This window comes from Perognathus longimembris, chromosome 4 (assembly GCF_023159225.1).
Source record: "Perognathus longimembris pacificus isolate PPM17 chromosome 4, ASM2315922v1, whole genome shotgun sequence".
Lineage (NCBI taxonomy): Eukaryota > Metazoa > Chordata > Mammalia > Rodentia > Heteromyidae > Perognathus > Perognathus longimembris.
In genome coordinates, this window is record NC_063164.1 from 15,242,228 (window position 1) to 15,247,244 (window position 5,017).

Below are 5,017 nucleotides of genomic sequence, written 5' to 3' on the forward strand. Positions count from 1 at the left end.
AGTTTCTCTTGTGCCTGGCGGCCTCGGAACCGTGCGCGCTGATGGTTTGGTTTTTCCAAATCACCTCCATTCTTCATCCCGCCGGTGGCTGACCGCCCCTTCTCCACCCCAATCCCCACCCCACCTACACACCCCCCCCCTCCCCCGACAGGCAGCGGGCAGATCCAGCTGTGGCAGTTCCTGCTGGAGCTGCTGGCCGACCGCGCGAACGCCGGCTGCATCGCGTGGGAAGGCGGCCACGGCGAGTTCAAGCTCACGGACCCGGACGAGGTGGCGCGGCGCTGGGGCGAGCGCAAGAGCAAGCCCAACATGAACTACGACAAGCTGAGCCGCGCGCTGCGCTACTACTACGACAAGAACATCATGAGCAAGGTGCACGGCAAGCGCTACGCCTACCGCTTCGACTTCCAGGGCCTGGCGCAGGCCTGCCAGCCGCCGCCCGCGCACCGCCCACGCCGCCGCCGCCGCCGCCGCCGCCCGCCGCCGCGGCCGCCGCCACCACCGCCACCCCGGACGGCGCGCTCTACAAGCTGCCCGCCGGCCTCGCGCCGCTGCCCTTCCCCGGCCTCTCCAAACTCAACCTCATGGCCGCCTCGGCCGGCGTCGCGCCCACCGGATTCTCCTACTGGCCCCGGCCCCAATCCCGCCGCCACCGCCGCCGCCGCCGCCACCGCCGCCCTCTACCCCCAGCCCGGGTTTGCAGCCCCCGCCCGGGCCCTTCGGCGCGGTGGCCGCTGCCTCGCACTTGGGGGGCCATTACCACTAGACGACCACGCCGGCCCCCGCGCGCCCAGAGCTGCTGCGCGCACACCCCCCCCCACCCCACGGCATCCCCGATCCGATCCACAGCCCCGGAGGGGAAGCTGGGGCTCCCCCCACCCCCACCTCCCCACCCCACTCCCCCACCCCCAGCCTCGACGTAATTAATGTCAACCCAGCCTCATCCAGCCCCAGGGAGAAGGATCAAAACCCCTCTGGGATCTTCCATTAAATAGTAGGCGCGCCCCTACCTCCAACCCTCACCCCCCCCTCTTTGATTTTTTTCTCCTTCTAGGTCTGCACACCCTGATAGGGAGCTCCCAGCCCTCTTCTTTTTCTTTCCTTCACCTGCACCTCTTAGAAACCTCCCTCCATGTGACCCCTTCCCACCCACCCCCGCCCCGTTCCAAGTCCTCCCCACGTCCCCCCCACCCAATGGATCTGCCCCAAAGCCCCCAGCACCCGTTGGCCTCTCATAGATTTCTCTCCCTAGGACTCGAACAGGTTTGGTAAAGCCCACGGGGTCCCCCCCCCACAGATTCTTGCCTCCCCTTCCTCTCAGCCCCACGTCCTGGCTGAAGGGCGCGCGCACGCGCGTCGACGCCCCCCCCCCCCCCAGCCCCATTAAAGCTCCCTAGCGCCCCGCTGCCTCCTCTCTGTTCATTGCTTCACCAAGGAACCTTGTCAGGGGGGTCAGGGGGGCCGGGAGGAAGAAGCCAGCCAAGCTCGGATAGCTCCAGAGAGGAGGGGTGGGGAGTGGGGGGGCAAAGCCAGTGGGGCAACCGCGGGCCTGGAGTGGGAAGCCCCTGGTGGCTGGGCTTTGTGGGGGAAGGAGGCGTCCGTGTTCCCCTCCCGCCCCACCCCGGCGGGCGGGCACCTCATCTCATTCCCCCCACCCACCCCTATCTCAACTCATCCTTCTGCTTCACCTCCATCCCACCCATCATCTTCGCGGGTGCAGCGCGCCCTCTGCTGGTCGGAAGCGGGGAGGCCAGGGCGCCGCGTGGTGGAACCTCCGGCCTTAGGGAGGAGAGCTGACTGGGTGTCCCCAGACTTGGTGTAGACGTCAGAGAGGAAGGAGAAAGGAGCCCTGGCCCTTCACCCCACCCGGCTTTGGAAAGTCTGGGAAGTGGGTCTCTCTGACCGGGCCCTGTTACTACCTAGAGGCCTTTCTGCATGTTAGTTCCGAATCTTTGCCTTCCCCAAACCTAGCTGTCTGGAAAGCACACGGATAGGCCTCCCCTAGAACCAAAGCCACAGTCCAAAGGAAGCCCCCGGTTCCTTTTGTTTTGCTTGGTTTGGGGTTTGCTGCTCCTCCTCCTCCTCCTCCTCCTCCTCCTCCTCCTCCTCCTCCTCCTCCCTCCTCCTCCTCCTCCTCCTCCTCCTCCTCCTCCTCCTCCTCCTCCTCCTCCTCCTCCCCCCCTCCTCCTCCTCCTCCTCCTCCTCCTCCCCCCTCCCCCTCCTCCCCCCTCCCCCTCCCCCTCCCCCTCCCCCTCCCCCTCCTCCCTTTTCCCCCTGAAGTATGTCTGGTCTGCAAGGGTGACTTTCCTTCATGTCCCGTGGGCAGGAAGAGAAACCCTAGGCATTTCTGCGCGTGGGGTAGGCCTGAGCACCCTTTGCCAAGAGAACTCATTAAGCACCCAGTTTTATCTGGGGAAGAGACCCCTTATTCATGCTTATTTTATCTTTCACCTTATTCGGCCTGGTTTACCAAATAACATACTTAGTGTAGAAAATCCAGTTGGGCGTTGTGGCACACACCTGTACTTCCAGCATTTGGGGAAACTGAGGCAGCGAGGCTGGTCTGGGCTACCTAGCAAGAACTTGACTCAAAAGCAACAAAGACTGAAAACTATACACATAAAGATTCCATTAAACGCAGTTGGGATGAAGAATGTAATATATAAGTGAAAAAATTACACAGAAAGAGGCCCCTATACAGCTGTCATACCTCCTTCCTTTTCTCTGTGTCTTTAAAATCTAAGGATTACAGGCTCAGGCCTGTAATCCTAGCTACTCAGGAGGCTGAGATCTGAGTATTGGCAGTTCAAAGCCAGCCTGGCAGCGAAGTCTCTGAGGCTCATTATCTCCAATTAGCCACCAAAAAACCCTGAAAATGGAGCTGTGGTTCAAATGGTAGAGCATTAGCCTTGAGCAAGAAAGCTAAGGTCAATGCTCAGGCCCTGAGTTCAAGACCTAGTATTGGCACACACATACAATCTCTCTCACACATACACACAATCTAATGTATCATTAGATTGTCACCTACATTCTGGCATTAACATGTCTTTATGTCCTCATGGGATGGAGAATGACTTGTGTAGTCCATATAGTGCTTAAGACAGATGGCATCTGGCTTGCTGATGGCTCAGTGACTGCATAGAGGGACGGAGGACCTCTTTATAAAGCCCTGTTTGCAGAGAAGAAACACATTGGAGGAGACAGCCAAGATCCAGAAAGATAGGGGCTGCTAAGAATTATGGCTGAGGGGCTGGGGATATAGCCCTAGTGGCAAGAGTGCCTGCCTCGGATACACGAGGCCCTAGGTTCGATTCCCCAGCACCACATATACAGAAAACGGCCAGAAGTGGCGCTGTGGCTCAAGTGGCAGAGTGCTAGCCTTGAGCGGGAAGAAGCCAGGGACAGTGCTCAGGCCCTGAGTCCAAGGCCCAGGACTGGCCAAAAAAAAAAAAATAAAAAAAAAAAAAAAAGAATTATGGCTGAGTGTAATGTGATAAAATTTCCTTGCAAAAGAGGTGAGAGACCCTGTTATCAGACCTCTAAATGAAGCCACTGGAGGCCAGAGTAGAGTCTTGGTAAGGCTCCTGTAGCCAGAGCACATGGAGAAAGTAGAGGTGTCTTAGGCAATGCAGGGTGAAATGTAGAAAAGTCATGATCTGACCAGGTGTCAGGGGCTCACGCCTCTAAATCCTGGCTACTCAGGAGACTGAGATCTGAAGATGGTGCCTCAAGCCAGTCCAGGCAGGAAAGTCCTTGAGACTCTTACCTCCAACTAATCACCAGAAAACCAGAATTGGGGCTGTGACTCAGAGTGGTAGAGCTCAGGGACATCGGCCAGGTCCTGAGTTCAAGTCCCACAACTGACAAAAGAAAAGTCATTGACGCAACTGTGACACCCAAGAGGGAGGGAGGAAGCCACTGGCTTCAACAATTTACCTCTAGGAGCATTGAACACAAGGTCAGACAAAATCTTCAAGAGCTAAACAAAAGACCTAGAAGGGATGAGGAAGAACTCTGGGAAATCAACAATTTCAATCGACTTGGAAATAGACTGGGGACAGGGCAGGGGGAGCTGTCCTCATTTATTCCGAGCCATCCTGCGAGAAAGCACCTGGAGGCATAAGACAGGGCGGCAGTAGAACTCGTGCTTACAAGCTAGTCAGACTGGTGTGACCTTGATCAGGTGAGTTTTCCATCACCAGAAGGTTTGACAGCAGTGGAGAGGCGATGAGGTAATATCTCTAAGGTCTCAAGGTGAGGGAGTAGGGATGTAGGGATCAGTCATTGGTGAGCAGCTGGAGGAGTTATTCCGTTAAGGGCTCTTCTCACCTAGGAAATCCCATATTAAAGTTCACACTCCCCCCCCCCATTCTTTCCTAGACACATCGCTATTTTGGGAAGCTAAAACCTAGGACTGGGAACCAGAAAACTGGAGTCCTAGTCACAGCTTGGCAACTAACTTGCTGTGTGACCTACAGAGAATACCATCTTTTTTTGGGATTCCATTTCATCTCATTAGACTAATGAGACTGAAGCAAAGATTTGCAATCTCCGTTCTCTGGATCCTTGGGGCTTTCCTAGCGCTCTGTTCCGAGCCAAGAAGAGTTAGAAAATAGCTGTCCAGGGTGATCTATAAGGTCAAATCCAGCCTCAGCATCCCGTAGGTGAATAACCTCTTCCCCAGACCATCTCTGCTTTGGTAATTCCCCTACAGTTGTAATGTGTCCAAACCCAGAGTTACCATAGTCTTACCACACTCTTGCAGTGCTGGAAGTAGAACAGGACACATATGTGCTAGGCAGACATTCTACCACTGTGCTACATCCTTAGTCCCAGGGGAGACCCTTTCCTACATCTAGCTTCCTTATATTCCAGGCCTGACCTTAATGCTCAGCCCCTTGGTCGCTGGCCCTTCAAAGTGTTGCTCCACCATTGATTCTTCCAATATAGGTGCTAGTATTCCCTCAAGTTCTGAGCCTTCCTCTGTCATCACCTAGTTCATGTTACTGGTAAAAGT

General features: G+C 56.1%; 1 pseudogene; it reads left to right on the forward strand.

Moving 5' to 3' along the window:
• The first annotated feature begins 41 nt into the window (after positions 1 to 41).
• LOC125350833 lies at positions 42 to 766 on the forward strand (annotated as a pseudogene).
• Positions 767 to 5,017: the final 4,251 nt, after the last annotated feature.